A 20,581-nucleotide genomic window follows, 5' to 3' on the forward strand; every position below is an offset into this window, starting at 1 on the left:
AAATTGAAAAAAAATCACAAATAACAGATAGACGGGCAGACATACATACATACATACATAGAGAATTCAGTAATGAACTTTCTAAGTTCGTTGATTATACGACTCGAACGAGTTTAATGACATATTTCATACTCTGATATGTTGCGAGTAAAGAAGACAAAAGTATTATTCAAACATATCAAGTTTTGAAATAAAGTCATGATTATTTAGGTTACAATTACTGAAAAGTAATTATTCAGCGTTTAGAAGAAAAAATGCAACACTAACAATGTCAAGTATAATAAACAAACGGCCTGAGTACATCAATATAACATTCCAACAGATACCTGGACACAATAATATTTCATAATTAGCACTGCAGATACAAAGTATTAATTGAAATGAAAATTCATTACACAGAATATGATTGAACATATAATTTTTATTATTAAAATTCTCGGTACATAAGGAACTGAATTTAGTTCCCCCAGATCAGAAACAACATCTAGTGTATGTTTTATTCTTTTGTTTTAATATTGTATGAAATCTCGAGTTAAATTAATTTTTATAAATGATTTTCATTAAGTATTGTTTGAACATAACTTGCTTTTTTTCTTATGTAACACATGTTGTTAATTTAGATATTAATTTCTTTCTCCTTTTAGATGTGTGTGTTCACTTAGCAGTACTGCAAACATCTTGCTATTCATACTTAATTCTAACATATCTACAAAGCATTATTTTAAGTATACCGTTACTACTACCATTTAATTTTCACACCTATAAGCTGATATTCAAATAATTACGAAAGAAATCATAAAATGTAATATCCTTCAGAATTCTCTCGACATTCTCCCAATTATCTTACAGAGTGAAATGACCATTAGTGTCATTCACTTCAAACCCTGTGAGAACAGTGGGATATGTCTTGCAATGCTCTCCTCACAGGTTCTTCCATGCTGATGAAGTGACGAATATTCACAATCGCAGTTTTGATGTTCAAGGCTAGAAATTGTTTTTGGCACCAGGAAATCCACGATTTTGAACCTATCTGTGAATTCTTCCAGTGCCAAGAACAATATCTAGCAAAGTAAGTTGAAGATGTTCTTCCATACAAAGCCGTAAATAGCAGGATAAGTAGAAAACTGAAAGAAGAAAAAAAAATAATTACTGTTAAGAAATTACAATATAAGCATGTTTTGTTTGAGGGAGCACGATTTCAAAATGTATGAAAGCTCACATTTTTCAAATGCTCTCTGCCCTAATAAAATGGTTTTAAATCATTGTGCTAATCTCATAGTTAGGATTACACTTTTTTTTGCCTATGTTATATACTAAATTAATTATAACCGTCTTCAAAACTAAATTGTGGTACTTTAAAGCAACTTTGGGTTGTAGAAATCTATTAGATCGTGTATCAATAATTATGAAAACGAATGTCAATTTTCATAGTCTTTCATTTTTGAAAACAATTCAGAGTTATCATAAGCTTTTATGCGTATTTTATTGACTTTTCAATTTCTTAAACACGTTACCAACATCAGCAAATGTATTTATAAGATTAGAAAAATGTGTGTAAGTAACTATGTTTATATGAATAATGAGTCATGCCGCTGATATATTTTATTATGAATTATGGACCAGTTATTAGTTTCTCTCAGAAATGTTCACACACTAAAGATTGCATACTCTTTTTGGGCTGCGCATTTGCACTTTATTTCAATATCGAATTAATTTATTTCATTAGAAATATCTCGAACTGTCAGTTCATTTATTAGTTTACACAATCGAAATAAAGAAACTCGTGCAGACGAAAACTCTATCCTAATGCAACTATTATAATATATATTATATATATATATATATATATATATATATATATATATATATATATATATATATATATATATATATATATATATATATATATATATATATATATATATATAAAATAAAGAAAACCTACCCAACTTTTAAAAATTTTAGTGAATAACTAATCATCCAAAAATCTGTATGTGCAGTTTAAAAAGTAGATTTTCAAGCACTCAATTTCTGCATTACGGAAAGTCTAGAAAACTGAACTTATTCATTAAAATTCGAAATTGGTGCAGGAAGCGTAAAAGACCCTTAAGTTTTTCGTGATAACAGGTGTCATCCATTGTGTACACAGGTCACTCAGGTATCATGTTTGAATATTCAAATAAGGGAACGAAAGTGTACGGTAAAACTAGTAAAAAATGTTACCTTGAATTCTAGATACAATTAATGTCTCTAGGAGGAAATTAATAGATTATGTTTATGAACACCCAATAATTTAACTTCTAAATGTTACTTGTAAACAAGATTAATTTCTGATACATTCCTTAATGTTTATCAAATTTCCGTAATGTTTTTTTCTTAGTGGAAATAGAAATCTATAATTAGAGTTCGTGGCATCTTGTTATTCAATTTTTATAAAAGTATTTTCAACATACACTAAGCCGCTACATCCGACGTTAAACCTATATGTCCTAGCCGCTGGTTTAGTTACTAGAACGAGTGTCATTGGTGAATGTGTTTCCGGTTCGATTCCCGGTGCTGAAACGAACGCTTAACTTAAAAAAAAAAAAAACAACAAAACATTATATACTTGATTATACTGAAAACAAAGATGTTTTCTGTTAAAATAGGGCAGGAAGTTAATTTTCTCAGATTAATAATTATATCTGTGTTTACGATGTGTAACACCTATATTGCGGTGTGTGTTCTCATGTTGAAATTTAGCAAATTATTATTTTAATATTTATGGGTGTTCAGGTCACAATTCTTTTATCATATCACGTGCGTATATATTCCTGTTTATTAAACATATACAGAGTGTCCATAAAGTCCTTTGCCACCCCCTAAAACTCGGAAACGGTGAAATGTGTGTCAAAAGGGGAAAACACGTATTTCATCATTTCAAAAGTACTACGTACTGAGGGAAACAAAGTTGCCCCAGGGTCACTCGGAGGGTCCCAGACAGGGTCGAACTCAAAATTTTCAGATGGCATAGGGGTCATGTAGTATATAGTTTGAAAACTATTGTTAAAAGAAGGAAGATGGGACAGAAATATTAGTACTTGTAACAGCGTCAGTAGTAGTAGTAGTAGTAGTAGGCACACTTCTACTTGAAATAGTATTGTCTCAATTAGTAACGCAGACATGGCACCCAGTTAATTAAACCTTTCAATAGATGTGACTTTTTACATATCTCTCAGTTCACCCAATCCCTGTTCTTTCAGACACTGTTTGCATAGCCGTTCCGAACTGGTATCGTCTTCATTCTTTTACGAATAACTTTCAAACAATATGGTGCTTGACGCTTTTTCTATTCGCAAATTTTAAGTTGGACCCTACTTGGGAACCTGCAGGGATTCTGGGACAAATATTTGCACATCGAAAATCTGTACTTTACAAATAAGGAAACACTCCTTTTAGCTTTTTGACATCTTATGTTTTATAGTTTTGGATCATTGGAAGTTTCATGGATTTTTCAATGAAGGCCGTGTTAACGTTTTAAATTCCCCGCCATTTCACGCGGGGTTGGTATTGAAACATTAGACCTGTTCCATCTTCCTTCTTTTAACAATAGCTTTCAAACGATATACTACTTGACCCCCCTTGCCATTGGAAAATTTTGAGTTGGACCTCGTCTGGGACCCTCCGAGGGACCCTGGGCCAACTTGGTTTCTTTCTATACGTAGTAGCTTTGAAATGATGAAATACGTGTTTTTCAGTTTTGACATCTGTTGAACTATTTCAAATTTCTAGGGGTGACCAAAGAAACTTCAATGCAAACTGTATTAACATTTTGATCTGCCGCCTTTTTGTACTGGTTTATTATAGAACATCGAAACTTATCCCATCGTTTTCCTTTTGAAAATAGCTTTCAAACGATGTACTACTTAACCCCCTTGATATTTTAAAATTTTGAGTTGACCCTGTTTGGGTTCCTCCGAGCGACCCTGGGGCAACTTTGTTTCCCTCAATACATGATACTTTTGAAATGATAAAATACGTGTTCTCTCCTTTTGACATATATTTCACCGTTTCCGAGTTTTAGGGGTGGCAAAGGACTTTATGGATACCCTGTATATTTCATACAGTGAAGAATTAAAATTACGCATATTTTAGTATCTTTATATTATATGGGTCCTTGGGTTACAACAGTTTCGACATATGACATTTCGAGTTTACGACGTTCACTCACACAAAATTTGTAAATGACACTTTAGTATATCGGCCTAAGCAGTTAGCGTCATACATCACGGACAACGTGAGAACTCCTCTGGTTGTGGGTATCGGAAGAGCACGCAGTATAGGAGATGAAATTAGCAAACCCCAACAAACCCCAATATGCTTCCCTATGTGAATTTGGACTGAAAAGCACAAGTGTTCCGTTTGTGTTGCGGTGTCTGAAGACTCTTTAACCCTCATGAAATTCAGAATCTTCAGGTCATTGTACTTTCTGTACAGTATATTTATGCCCTTTTTCCGTTGTAGAATATGATTTTACCACTGTGCTAGTGTATGTAAGTGACTGAGGCTACGGATGTGTTTAGACTTAAAATTCTGGTTGGGTGTCTGTCATATGAACGGAACTGCTCGTGAAGTAACAACACTTAGCATTGAAAATGTGTGTTTACTATTGTAGTGAATTCACATTATCAGTAGTCATATAAAGAAACTATTTTTAAAATATCCGTTTCAAATTTATGAATACTAAAATGAAACTTCTCAACCTAGTGAAAACACTCATGTCATTCAATGCGAATTCTTGATGCCACTGTTTGTTACAGAATTTCTTTTCATTTTTGTAAAGTTTCAAGTTTTGAAATCATACATGATTATATGATAGAACTGAGTAAGAAGGGAAGCAAAAGAAATCAAGGTATGCCGTGTTACGAATTGGTTCACCGCGTAGTTGTATTTAAAGAAATCGGAAAATATCGAACTTACTAGTTTCATAGATAGCCTTAATAGTGTTAGCAATAGAGAAAATGTACGTAGAAGCAATAATGTACGTAAATGGTCCATGTTGTTATTGCTGAATATTAGAGATTTATATTGCAATATAACGATGCTACAGTCCCATTGTGCAGCCAAAGAAACAAAAATGATTGTCTTTTGTCTTGTATTCTATCTGGATTGCAATCAGAATTTAACATTAGCTTAAAATAAAATAATTTTTCAAACCACATCTGTATTATTTGAGGACCAGATTTAATGTTGCTTATGTCAGGAGTAATAAACACTAAATTTTATGTATTTGTTGTTTAAAAACAAATACTTTGTAATGGATATTTTAATTACACATTTTAGAGATATATATTTAATAATAATTTCTCGTAAGATGTATGATAACTGAATTGTTTGTGAAGTTATTAGCTTTTGTAAGCGGAGAATAACCTGTAATTGAATACTTCATGGAACAGGATAGCTTTATCTTCTCATGTGTAAAAGAATACGCCCCCCTCTGACAATATCTGCTCTCGTTACCACTGATAAAGTTTTATTGCTATTTGTAAAATTAATTGTATATTTTATCCACATAATACAGAGAAGTAAATCAAATAATGCATGTGAACTACTTTTATGACATTGCATACAAATACAGCAAATTTGCACTTATCATTGAATTTAACGTCATACTTCAGTAACTTAACCAAACATCAGCAAATAAATCCAGAATTATTCAGTGATTGCACACAAGTTGTAAAAGAGCGGAAGCTATTATATCACCAAAGCATGGAAAATAATATTAAGATCTTAACTTAGATCAATAGTTATTTTCTGCTTAAAATATTCAGCAATATTTTCTGTAATTAGGTTTCACGACGGTAAGTGAGACCCAATGCGTTCCAGCCTGCCTTGCGCCAACTTATTCTTCAATTTAATAAATGGTTGTTGGATCTGTTGTTGATGTGGCATTTTATAATAAATACATAAATAAAATATATTTGCTGTAGTTCTAAACTCTCCGTACTTCAAAGTCGTTCCTCGATTTGAAACTTCCTGCTGCACTTGGCATACTGAATCCTTCCACTTGCTCACCACTTTGAAGTGGAATTTCCAAAATTCCTGCAAGTGAATTGTATGCACGAATTCTAGTTATACCAATTTATGAGGCTTTATGTCTGATGAGTCAAACTTATTTCAAATTCCCCATCAGCTAGAGATGGAATTTCCGAAATTCGTTGGTTGGTTGGATTGTAGTTTATTCTCCTTTCAGCAGCGAGACTATATGTGTATGAGGCAGTTTAACGTGGGATCCGAACTACATGAAGTCCTTAAGAATCAAGCCCGGGTCTACGTGCCAAACACGCGTACGCTCACCATATGGCTACGAGAAAGTTCCTTCCAAAATTCATGCAAGTGAATGAGAGTGTCTACTGTGCGGTGTATCAGGAAGTTTCAATGTTCAGTAGGCTTTAAAAAGTACCCCCATCAAACTGAATTTCTGGAAATCGATTATACACAATGTGAAGAAAAAAGCCTATACACCAGACTCTCATCTTTGTCAGTAATGGTTCTAAAGAATCATCCTCAGTAAAAGTTTCCATGTACTGCATTTTTCACACCTTGCTCCATCTTTTACACTATGGGGGTAAGCTCTCCATCGAGTCAAAGCATGATGATAATTAGTAGCCTATAATAATTCCGAGGTTTCGATTATTACATTGTTAAAGGTAATAAAATGAAATCTTTGAGTTTTACGTCCCACGGTTATGCCGGTTAAGCAGACGGTTATTATGAGAAATGAATGAAATGGTGGAATGAAGAAAGTGGGAGGAAACGGGAGAATCCCGAGAAAGCCCACGCACACACGGTGTTTGTCCACCACAAAGTTCACTTGGCGGGAGCAGGGTTTGAACCCGGGACCCCATACACCAGAGGTGGACGCTCTACCACTGAGCCACCGTGGCCCCAAAATTGCTAAAGGTATACATATAGACTATACACATAATATCTCTCTCGTCACTTTCATTTTACAGTGTGTCAAAGTTATTCAAACTATTTTAAAGTAGGCAAGTCAAACTATACCAGATAGACTAGAACAGAGATTATTCATATTTATTTTTTCCAACATCAATGACGATTGTTAAAATGTCAGAAAAAGAGAAACAAAAAAAGATCGATTAATCATTTTTTTTGTACCTTCCATTTAGATTTTATTTTCCTTTCGTCCGAGAACTCAATGTTGGTAATACTGCTAGCCTTTCAGTGAACTTTCATGTAGTTAGGGAAGTAACACTCATAACTATATTCGAATATCTAAAACGTTATGAAGACTACTTACGGCTATCAATAATGCATTTTTAAGATAATTTATCGATTACTAGCCATATAATGTCTTGTTTATTGTAATTCGTATCACGTACTATGTTTTCGAAAGGATGATTTTATTTTCAAAATACTATGCATGACTCCAATTGAATTAGAATGACAGGATTACATCTTTTTACCTTACACGAGATTAAACTCCTGTTTTCACATATGGATTGTTTGTTAGAGTGGTAGAAGACAATGTCACATTTCTTCAACTAGAGTAGCAGCTTGCTTCACCATGAAATTGTTCTTAGGAACGAATTTGCACCTATTTTTTTTTCTACAAGACAAAAAAAAAAAAAAAAAAAAAAAAAAAAAAAAAAAAAAAAAAAAAACAAGTGTTGCATATTTTAAAAGTGAAAGTTACTAATTTTTCTGAGTTTGAAACTAAACTACTTTACGTAAGTTTGTCTACAAGCATATTATATATATATATATATATATATATATATATATATATATATATATATATATATATATATATATATATATATATATATATATATATATATATATATATATATATATATATAGGGTGTATCATACCACCCGTCCCAAGCATTTGTCTCGGCTCGTAGTGCACGTAGATACTTCAAACAAAAAATTGAATGACCAAATCGTATGTGGATAATCAAATGATGATACTTTCATATCCAGTGGCGTAGCGGAAATATTTCCAAGGGGTGTCAACTTCAAAATTTCAAATAGAAAGTAGTATCAATTTCAATTTCTTTGGAAGTATTATTGAAAAAGAAACAATTTTTATAGGAAACAATTTTCGCTGAAGTCTACGGTTTGGCATCCACGAGTGTTATTTGTTGTTGAATTGCTACTATCAAGCCCACCCGTCCCAGACATTTTTCTACGCTCGTAGTGCACGAAAACACATCAAACAAAAAATATGGTGAACAGTTTTCCGATCGTGCTCGGCAGTCGAGAAAAGTATTTCGGCGCTTGGCGAAGCCATTCTGAATTATGCTACCAACGAGTTCCAAAGAAATGCCCACAATCTCTGACAAGTTTTGCTGAGAAGGTAAAAACTGAGAAAGCGGGGTGCAGCCAGACCTCAGACTACAGAATAATGTGTATATCGTGAGTTTACTATACACTTTAAAAAAAAAAAACTATATAAATAATAGCTTAAATTAATTTTGTCACTCAAAAACTGGGGTGGCCTAGACCTTCCGGCCCCGGGCTATATCCACCATTGGCTGAAATGCTGCAATTTTCAAGAATAATGTCACAAATTGCACCCATGATTTAGGGAAGGGTCATTGCTTTTAATCATCCTGGATGTAAAGCATAATTTGTTGAGAAATCGCCACATTTATACTAAGCCACTTACGTCTTCAGCACTGTATATAACGGAGGAGAGTCCCGCAGTGTTTCACTGATTTCCTAATTAATTTACTTCGGTGACTTTCCTTGGTGGAACAAAAATGTTATAACAGTTAGGATCTGGATGTTCGTGAAATTATCTGTTTGGGCATACACAATCACCTCAGAGGCCTGAGAAACAATAAGAATTTCATTATTAATGTGAAAATTTATATTTGTACATACAAAGAGAGATGTTTTTCTAAACTACGGTTTCATTTTTCTACGTAGTACCTACACTCCTTCTGGATTAGACATTTTCTGAAGCTCCTCGTAAATTCTCTCTCTCTCTCTCTCATATTATATATATATATATATATATATATATATATATATATATATATATATATATATAGAGAGAGAGAGAGAGAGAAATATATACGAAGTATATAGTACTAGGCGAATGTGTTACTTGTAGCATACGCGAAAATAATTCAATTTATGTTTAGGCTTCAAAAGTTTCATTGAAAAATATTTCATGTGCAGACGTTCCTTATTTGTTAGTTACAAATTTTACTTGAAATAAGTTTAATCTATAATCATATATAGGTCTAATATGAAAACAGCAACGAAATACACAATGTAATGTAAAATAAGTCAAACGTATTAAATATGTCATTTTTGGTATGGCAAATAGCCGCTCCACCCTTGGCCCCCTAAGAACTTAAAGCTGGCGTCGTCATTGCGTCACTACGAGCCAAGAAAAATGCCTGGGACGGCTGGTCTTGATAGTAGCAATTCAACAACAAATAACACTCATAGATGTCAAACCGTACACTTTAGCAGAAATTGTTTCCTATAAAAGTTGTTTACTTTTCAAAAATACTTCCAAAGAAATTGAAATTGATACCACTTTTTATTTGAAATTTTGAAGTTGACACCCCGTGGAAATATTTTCGCTACGCCACTGAATATGGAAGTATCACCATTTGATTCTCCACATACGATTTGTTCATTCAATTTTTTGTTTGAAGTATCTACGTGCACTACGAGCCGAGACAACTGCCTGGGACGGGCGATCTGATACACCCTATATTATATAACGAAAAATTAAATAACCTTTAATAACTAATTTCTACTTACGTATATAGTAATAAAACTATTATTTTCAAAATAACTGAAATATAACAATATAAAGAAAATGCCTTAATAGTTAGAGTTCAAAAATGTGTATGCATCAAAGTAACTGAAGTTTAAGATACTATCATGGAGTAATTTAATTAGAAAATAACATTACTGCATTATTTGACGATGCAAACTTCTACACAGTAAACATGACTTGGCAAACTACTTCAGTACTGGGATAATACTACCATCAATAAATATATATATTTGTTGTCTGGTGCATAATAAATATTACTAGAGAACTGGAAGGCATGGTGAGTGACAAGTCCACGCGAAAAAAAGAAAAAAAAAGAGCTCCAGTTTTACAAAATGAATAGTACAGATTAAGGCTTAATCTCAAAGTTTGTTGAATGTCAAACGTATCAAATTACTGCCACGCGAATATTAATGTGGAATCAACATATGTTCATACCTGAAAATATATTTATAAATGCGCCAGACAGGATCGTGAACTCAAAACCAGGAGAGTAAACAGTCGTTGTGTGAGTAATGCCAATCCATACCTCTATCGAAAATGAAATGGCCAGTAAAGAACGCTGAAACAGACGATTAGTCAAGCAAGATGTCTGAAATAATTCCCAGATACCCCCAAAATGGGCTACTATGTCATTACTCTATAACTTTCACTTACTCTGACAACTAGGTATGTGTAAAACTGCCTCCTATTCCGCCTGAACTCTTTTCTCCAAAATTGATGAAATTAAGGAAGATGTTTTACCTGAAAATACGTTTGTTTAAGTTAGAGCAGAAATATGACAATGAATAAATCTCGGAAATAAAGAAAAGTGAAATAATAATTCATAAAAAATTGAAGGATGAAACATTCCATTCAAAAATCTAACATACCAACACCATATTTCTTCAAATTATACTTTCTTGTATAAATAAATAAATAAAGATTTATTTAACATTCAAACTGTATTTATCGTATTATGGTCTTTCAAATCAAAGCTCTGGCGGAACAAATTAATTATGTTTAAACCACGTGACTTCAATGGCTGTACAACACCAAACTCGAAACTTTCTTTTTTAAGTTGCCAAACGCTACGCTGCTCAAGTGTAAATGGCTCCACCTAATTGCGGTTAATCATATACTTAGTCTTGTACTGATGTGACTTGACACTCCAATCAACTCAAAAACAGTTTCTCTGAAAATAATAACAATTTTGGATTTTAGTTCTCCGTTCATGAGTGGAGTCTTTAGGAAAGTATATTTCCATAATCAAATTAGTAATTTATATATTATTGTATATGAATGTACAAGAAACGTACAGAACTGTTTTGACATAACCCTGATATTTTATAACCTCGAAAATCCACTATCAAATGTTAAACTTCTGGAGATAGTCCTATACGTGTGTCAATAGTTTAAAAACTTAAGGCAATCAAGTTAAAATAAACAACGTTATGGTAACTAGTCATTTGGTTTGGTTTGTTAGGTTTAAGCGTGCCGTTCAGCATCGAAGTGATGAGACTTGGACCTACGCAGCATAATGTGGAACTCGAATCACATGAGCTCTCGCCGCGAATTGAACTTGGGTCTCTCGTGCCGGAAGCATGTGCCATAACTATACAGGGAAAAGGAAGCTCAACTACTACTCCCTGTTGACGAGGAAGGGGGGGGATAGTATTATACACTTTTATGGTATTTCCACTCTTGACATAATGCAATTTTAAAAAGATCGAACTTCTAAAAGTAAATGCTAATTATTACTAGACTTCGGATCGATATGCACTAAAAAAAAGGCAAAATATGCATGCAAATATGCGCTAAAAATCACGAAAATATGCACTGAAAATATGCAAATATGCACTAAAAATTGTAAATATGCAGCAATCAAAAGCTAAAGTTAAATGAGGAATTTTGTCTTTAGAGAAAAAATCTCTATTACTTGAACGGCATATATTTGTGTATAACTATGATGCATTCATGTTACAATATACAGCTATGTAGTTTTCGGTGTTTTCTAGCGAAAACTTGCATTTATCAGTTAAAACATTAGTGTACATCGAAAATGTTCCTTCCGTGTTACGGGTCGTTAAGGGACAGTGTTTCAAAGAAACAATGTTACTTGATGTTAAATCTGAAATTCGTGCGTCGTTGTTCCCAGAAACACTTTATTCACATTAGACAAGAATTTTTCGCCTCGCGCCGTAACTTAGATTTTTTTCTGGGGGGAGGGGAAGGCAAGCATTAATACGCGTATTTGGGTCCCCTAGAAGAAGTTGTTTTTCTAATTCTTGGGCCCCTTCTTTCCATTTTTCTTTTATTCTTTATGCCCCCCCCCGCACGACAAAGTTTGCGGGGCCGTTAGTTAAGCCCCTGGGCCCGTTCCATACATAAATTAGTTAACTGGACAATATTGACAAATCCCAAAGCCATACGTATAAATATTATTTCTAGGGCCCCTAATTTTAGACATTTCTTACTGAAATCTGTCCACGACTCATTTTTGTTTTATTTACCGTTTGTGTGTTGTTTTGTTTATGTAATGTAGTGATCATGTTTGATGCTTCATTTATAATTTCATGTTCATATTGTATATAGAATAAGAAAATTTTCTCTCAAAATGGGCCCCTCGAACGGCGTAGAGCTTTCCTGGAGGGGCAGTTGCACCCCTGCCTCCCATAAGTTACGGCCCTGCTAGGGCCTTACATGGTTGTGGACTAAGAGTAAATGTGTAGGGTAACAAGTAAACCAAGACCTTTACACACAACAAAGTTCATATACCTAACCTCTCACAGAACGTCTAAAAATTTTTTAAACACCGCATTACGGAACTTGAAAATTTCCGTTAAAAAGTGTATTTTAACATCCGTTGTTCGCAACTCAGGCTTCGCCTAATCAAGAGAATTTAACACATTATATTATGTTCTCGTTTAAAAGAAAATAAATCCACTTGAAATTACTTTTTGTATCCAATTTTCTTCTACCGTAACATTGTCCGTTTTAAACAGCAATAATTTACAATGTATAATATTGATACTTTAAATGGAATAAAGTGATTTGAACAAGGAATAAATGGGAAGAAGGTGAAGTTATCGAAAACATAACAGAAGACTTAGTAGGGAATTTACGTTTGAGAGACAGAAGTGTGCATGAAAGCAACAAAAGCTTACATTTAAATACTCTCTTATTTAGAGCTCATTTTTGAAAAGGTTGTTTATTTCTTCCCGAAATACATTTTTCTACGTTTTCTTTGGGATAACTCTGTCAAGTACGCAAAAAGAAAGCTGCATCTAGGCTGTTTCATAGTTGCATAAACTTCTTACCAGACTTGAAACTAAAAATATAAGAAGGCCAAAAAAAGCGTTGCAAAAGTTTGAGCTTTTGCTGTCGACAAAATAGAAATGTCATTTTCTGAAAACAATCTTACTTACTTTGAAAGTATTACTTGTTTAGCATACACTTTGCAAAATATATTTTCATGTTGAATTGTTAACGTTTCTCAGCTTCAATCTATTGCTTCAGAAGATAACTTCTAGAAAATTTTTCGAGCCCATTTAGTTGTAGTGTGACACCTTTGTCCAATTTTTGTCGACCCAAGAAAAAAAATTATACCATTCAAATTATTAAAGATGGCCTTTTACAAATTTCGATCACTTGTAGTGCAACATCATCAAATTTGAATTTAACTAGCTCAGGAATTTTGTCCAACGAAGAAAACAATTGTACCATTCAAATTAACAAACCAAGGCCATTTAAAAGTTTCAACCACTTCGATCACCTGTAGTGAGACATCTTCAAAATTGAATTTTAACTAACTAACAAGGAACGGACATGAACGTGCCATCAGGACATCCGAATCAAACCTAGTCTATTCGATAAGCATAAAGATATGTTCATGCTCAAAAAATTAGGTGCCATGGACAACGGAGTAAGTCCCTGTGGCCCATTAACCCTGTTGGTATAAAGAAAATCGCAGTGAAATACCTATTGCATCAACACTATTCATTGGAAAACCATGATTTATAGTTAATTCTCTTCAGCATAAAACAAGCTTTCCAGAGGTGATATGTATTGGGGTCCATAATGCATTTGAAAAGGTGAGAGAATGTTGGAAAAAAATCCCTCCCATCAACTTTGGACTCCTCTGGAGCGGCCCCGGGTAAAAGTAGACAATCTAAATGTATCTCTAAAAATAGTATAGAATATAAGAAATGTGTGTACCAAGTTGTGTATTCATAGACAGAATAGGTATGAGGGAGAAGTGTGTATTGTTATACCTGTATACTTTTATACTTCGATCACATGTAATGCGACATTTTCAAATTTGAATTTTAACTAGCTCAGAACTTTGTCCACCCAAGAAAAAAATTGTACCATTCAAATAGACGAGAGAAGGTCATTTAATTTTTCGGTCACTTCGATCACCTGTAGTGCGACATCCTCAAATTTGAATTTTAACAAGCTCAGAATTTTTTCCATGTTTGTCCACCCAAGAACAAAAATTGTACCATTCAAATAAACGAGGGAGGTCCATTTCAAAACTTTAGCCACTTCAATCACCAGTAGTGTGACATCTTTAAATTCGAATTCTAACTAGTTTAGAATGTTCTCTATTTTCTGTAGATTTTTGTACCATCAAGATAGCTGAAATTCGAATTTGAAAGTGTCTCACTACAGGTAATTTCAGTGGCCAAATTTTAAATGACCGTCCATGGTTTATTTCAATGGTTCAGAATTTGTTCTTGGTGATACACAAATGTTTTAAAATTCGACACAATTCTGAGCTAATTAAAATTCCAATTTTAAGATGTCGCACTACAGGTGATTGAAGTGGCCGAAATTTTGAAATGGTCCTCCCTCGTTTATTTGAATGGTACAATTTTTTTTCTTGGGTGGACAAAAAATTGGACAAAATTCTGAGGTAGTTAAAATTCAAGTTTTAAGATGCCGCACTACAAGTGATCGATGAGGACAAATTTTGAAATGGCCCTCCCTCGTTTATTTGAATGGTACAAATTTCTTTCTTGGGTGAACAAAATTTGGACAATATTCTGCGCTAGTTAAAATTCGAATTTGAAAATGTCGCACTACAACTAAATGGACCCAGATTTTTCTTTTGCCATTCTTATACTGCCACAAGACCACACAATTTCAAATTCCCCCCCCCCGCCCCCCACACACAAACAACAGTAGCAACTTGAACTTCTGACAAGGGACATGTTTCGGTTCGAACGCGAGGATCAACATAAAACTTGGTAGACATATACAGGACTAAGTACTGACCACTGTATGATGTCATTCCCGTGTAAAACTCGTTTTCCGCCGACAGCGCAACCTATCCTTCGAAACACTAGCAGTTAAATTGCATGTTATAGGTGCTGAGTGAAGATCAGTCAGTTGCGCCAGTGTGTGGTAGTAAACTCTAATTAGTGTTAGGTGTGGTAGTCAGTGTGGAAAAAATGGGTGAGCTGCTGGCATTAACCCCCTTCATGTAGTTGAACTGTTAAAAGACAAACTAAGGCGCAGATTTAAGAATCAAACATCAGTTGGAGCAGAAGATGAGTCGTTTGCGACATTTTGGTGCAATTTAATTATCAATGAGTACGAAAATGAATTAGAAATGATACCAGATCGACATTCGCCAGAGATGATAAAAAAAAAAAAAAATGGCACGATACAGAAAGATATCTATGATAGCAGTTCAGAGCGGGAAGAAGACAGCAGTCAAGAGCGGGAACCGCTCACTCACCCTTTTGTTATTCTCCTTTCACACGACCTTGGAAGATATTCTAAACCGAGAACAATCAGCCATTTTAAGATCTGGACTCTAATTTATATTAGAAACTTGAAATTCCGTTTAGGAGGAAAGTTGTTGGACGTTAAAAACTATCAATTTGATCGTTCCTTTGGATATGCATTTATATGCAGTAACGACATAAACATGCACTAACCTCCTAAATGTGCAAATATATGCACTATAAAACTCTGCTATTTTACCCCAAAACACCTGAAACGGATTTCTGTTTAAAGAGCATATCAATATCACATCAGGAAAAAAACATGCAAATATGCAAAAATCCGAAGTCTAATTATTACAAATGCGCTGCAACAGAAAGTAATACTGACATGTAAAAATCTAGATCTCTCGCCTTAATGATAGAACATTCTCCTACCGGAAGAACATAGCGTCCTACGGGTAGTAAGCACAAGAAACTAAATGCCACCAGGATGTATTTGAGTTTCCATATAGCAGATATAAATAACCTGTAGTGAAAACCTGATTGGTATAATCTCATGTCATTGTTCCCTCGTTATGAATTTTTAAGCCAGGTCCTTTGTAGAACACGTGAGTGTACTTTACTATATTTACGCGTAAGTATTTAGGATATATATATAGTATTACTCAAATACAATTTATGCCCCTCCCAAAGACACCCGTAATACTATATATTGAAAATGTAATGCGATGTGATTTTTTATTCTTTTATTAAACTTAATGTTTGTATTACAGTAACAATACTTCTCTTGTGCGGGAACGACAAATGCTTGTGCGTTAAATCGTTTAAGTTTTGCGTTTACCTTTTACAAGTTGAAATACCCGTTCTTCGCACGGGAAGAATAGGTGTATGAAAAAGTATTTGAACAGTTTCCACCTTGGGATAAGCATTCCAATGAAAGTATAATGATAAAAAAAAAAAAACTTTGGCATAAATTTTGATATACTCTACCCCCAGAATACTCCCTTTAATCAAACTAGCATAATAAACACTTGCTTGAGGTGGGTAATAACTATATTCCAAAAGTAATTTCAAACGGATCAGCCGATTTCCCGACTCTAAAAAATACGGATTCGACACTAACCTTGTCATTTAAGAAATTTAATTTCACCCCTCATGCTGATGGGGGCTGAACTTAAACAGTATTGAGAGTGTGACGATTCATCTTACAGATCCTGAAAATTACGGAATCAACACTAATATCGGACGGTTACGATTATTTTTACATATTGCATCTTTGACACTCACACCTCTAGGGGTGCTAGAGATGTCCTATCCTTTCGACTAAAATTGTGTTTAAATGTCATCGGAACTGTCCCTGTCAGTTTAGCGAGCCTGAAAACCATGGATTCGACATTAATATCGGTCGTTTCGATTATTTATCTTTCCAACTCCTAAAGGGGTGCTAGGACTGTGTTACCCCCACAGTACTTTTTCTAGATTATGGGCCATGTGTGTACCAAGTTTGGTTGAGATTGATCCAGGCGTTCAAAGTTATGCAGGAATATACCACATTTATCCATCCACCCATATATATGATGCTGACATTATCTAAGAAAAGCTTACAGTAAAAATATTTTAGTACAATCTTAACGACAGTTTTCTGAGAAGACAATGTTCAACTCAAACTATTTATAGCCATAATGATTAAGTCCCCTATAAAGTAAACGTGCACTGTGAAATACAACGTCCCTTATAATATAATTTTTGAAGATATTAAGAGCCTACCTTGTTTAGAAAGCGGGACATACGTAATTATCTTCCATTGGTACATGTATCTTAATCTGTCATAGAGGCATCTATTTATAGATAAATGCCTAACGTTTTGTGAACTGAATGAATCACATTTGATTCCCGAGTATAATTCGTTAATAGTTTAAAAGAGGACTGCATTGAACAAACAACTGTTTCTAGTTTATATACTGCTTTAATGTTCCTTAGTAAATTTATTCTTGACAAGGAACAAATGCTGACGGATTTTATTAGAACCTTATTTTCTTTCAATAGTGTGTGTTAATAGTTGACTTCATGCGGCTTGGCGGTAAAGCTTTCTAAATATTGAACAGGATTGGTGATTGTTAACGATTCGAAATTACCGTTACCTACAAATAAAGTACTGTTATTATAATATGATTAGCCAGTACAATATAGTAGAACTTCATGTTTCGATTAGATATTAATTGGAATGCAATCAGCTTTAAAATGTAGATGATGCACCTAAGAATCTTAAATTCAACGAAGGGATTAGTGACGACCTGAAAACTATTTTCACACAATTAGTAATCTCAGGGGCATAATTTCGTTTATTTTTAGAAGGGGATTCTCTATCAACATAAGTAGCGTTTTCAAGTTTTCATTACTAAACCTATATTACTGCATTATTGATTAATGTATAATAATAATAATAATAATAATAATAATAATAATTAGTGTATATATGTTTTTTTTTCTATAGAGAAAGAAGCGATCTAGAGACACCAAATTTGGTACACAATCTTCATAAAATTTAATCCTGCACGAAGCCCATTTTTGATTTTCGGTTTCGAATAGGGATCGGATTTCGGAGTGGAAAGATATGTGAAAAACACATGTTTGTTTCAAGATTCTAATAGCCCCCTGCGTGTGTGTAACCCACATCAAGTCATTCTTGTGCGGGCTTATATATCAAAAGAGGATACATACCGGCGAATGGAGTAACGATTTTGTTTTCCTCTTTTAATCGAGGTTCTGAATTGAGTCTGTAACGACGGGTGTTTACTTTTTTTAACCAGGTTCTGAATTAAGACCAGACACCGACGACTATATACAGCTAGTGCTATATAAACCTTAGGAAGAACCCTTGCCCCGTAGTTCTGTATATATGTCCATCATGCATATTCAAAAAAGCTCTTAAGTTTCCGTACCTGACACTCCCAATAGCGATCATATCCTTTTGTATATTTTGTCCTATATTTTCCCTGGATTGCAGTTTTATCATACAGTCTCTAAGCGTGTTTGCATGACTACTTGGCAGTGGTGTGCCATTAACTTCGTAAGATCAATAAATGTTTCCCCACACGCCCGTGGTACAAGAGAAATATCTAAGCTGGAAAGGAACAAAGTCAAAAACCTGTAAGTCATTGCTAATATATAAAAAGTTTTTTTTTTTTTTTTTTTTTTACATATATACTTTATATAATCGTAAACTACATTCACATCTCTATTCAACAAAATTTATGTTATCTTTTCAAGTATTGTTGATTATTTTCGAATTATTGTTAGCTGAAATTGCAAATATGATTTTAAAATTATTTATGTTACATCTGAACTATTGTGAAATAAATATGAAAGTAAAGTAGAAAAAAATATGCATTTACATTTTGTTTGCGATAATTATCCCATAAGTCAAGAATGAATTATTTTAAATAATATACACAAACAAAACACGCTAACGAAACTTTGAGATATGTTTAAAGAATGATTCTTCAAAAGGCTTAGGAACAACCAAAATGCATATTCATCTGACATATGGCATAACACTATCTTTGTGTACGTTGTGCTTTAAAGTGTTTTTAAATAGAAGCGAGTTCAAGCTATCTGTGCCTAAAACTATATCTCATCGCCACACCAGAAAAACTGAATTCCGAAACAAAACCACTTAGAAAGTTGCTTTTTTTCCTTACTTTGATAGACAATACTGATCTGAACAATTAATGTGTTAAATAGTTCAAAATATAACACTCCCGCTCCAATAATGTTAGTCATACACGAGAAATTGTTCCTGATCACGTCAAGGACTACACATTTCTTTAGAACAAGAATCAGTTTCCTATGCATACTTCCGAGGGCATTGTACGATGCATGCAAGACACACATGTGTTTGCATGTTATCGAAGTTTACTTTAAACAGTTTTTATTTTTGATTTCTTGCAACGAAGCTCAATCGCAAAGAATTCTGTGGAGTCTAAAAATATGGAAAGTAGTCAACAGTCGCCCACCCCCTCATTAAAAAGCTAATCTGTAAAAATAAATGATTTAACGTAATTTCATCAAATATCTGACGTTGCGATACGAATCCAGAAAACTTATTTACTGGTCTTAAGAATTTTACACTGTGCTCTTTCGCCAAACATTTTTTTTCTGGCTTACACACACAGATCGTGACCAAAACGTTTTTCTTTCAAATTCCCAATATTAGTTTTAAGTGTCAATTTATAATACTCACATAATTTTTAATATACTGGAAAACTTACTTCCGTAATAACTTTATTATTCTAAAAGATTACAGACCTTCCCTATCTTTCTTCTAAAATATACTAAAGACAGCTTTCTAGTCAAAATTTTAATCTAGCTCTCGGTCTGAAAGATTATAAACTCTGATAAGTTCTCTGGTAATATCTGGTTTGGAACTTGACAATTTTCGAAAATCTAGTTGATCAATTAACTTTCAAGTACAAGTTTGACTAAAAGTTTAGTCTATAGCTGTAGATGTACACTCATGTCGAAAATTGTCGCATGTCTATAAATATTATGATGTAGGAATATAATTTGATAACGAATTCGTCCCGTATTTCTTACAATGTTAGTATGTGTATAATCGGCAAAACATGTATGTGGCAAATTTCATGTCAAAAGAGCACAAAATAAGAATAATAAAACGAAAATGAAACTTTCTTGGTCATTTAGGAACATTCTGTTTTACTCATTTTAATTTTCGAATTTATAATTCTTTTCCTACGAAACTTACCACAAATATAGATTTTCCGAGTATACACATATCATCTGTATTAAAAGTACCCCGCAAAATCATTATCAAATTATATTCCTATAAGAAGACTGTTATAGACATGCGACAATCATTTTGGACATGAGTGTACGTAAGAATACAGTTCCTCATGCAAAAGTTTATAATTGGCAACAAATCGAAAATTTTGTGAATGTCATTTTCTGGAAATTTAATTTAAAAGTTCAGTTACTAGACAATAAGGTCCTTGTGGAAGAAAAGACCATCTCACTCTTTCACATTTTTAATGCACTATATCAA

At 33.6% G+C, this 20,581-nt stretch overlaps 1 long non-coding RNA gene across 6 annotated transcripts in view; it reads right to left on the bottom strand.

The window, feature by feature from the left end:
* Positions 1-400: 400 nt before the first annotated feature.
* LOC145688522 (uncharacterized) overlaps positions 401-20,581 on the bottom strand; it is a 592,332-nt gene continuing 572,151 nt past the window's right edge. For 2 of the 6 annotated variants that reach the window (XR_014131930.1, XR_014131929.1), the window contains 4 exons: positions 18,462-18,643; positions 10,463-10,549; positions 7,467-7,609; positions 415-1,124 (listed from right to left, as the gene is read on the bottom strand). This is a non-coding gene — a long non-coding RNA (uncharacterized LOC145688522). Of the gene's footprint in view, positions 1,125-7,466; positions 7,610-10,462; positions 10,550-18,461; positions 18,644-20,581 lie in introns of those variants that run through there. The other 4 variants (XR_014131927.1, XR_014131928.1, XR_014131931.1 and 1 more) reach the window with 3 other exon arrangements.

This window comes from Thermobia domestica, chromosome 6 (assembly GCF_964235325.1).
Source record: "Thermobia domestica chromosome 6, izTheDome1.hap1.1, whole genome shotgun sequence".
NCBI classification, from domain to species: Eukaryota; Metazoa; Arthropoda; class Insecta; order Zygentoma; family Lepismatidae; genus Thermobia; species Thermobia domestica.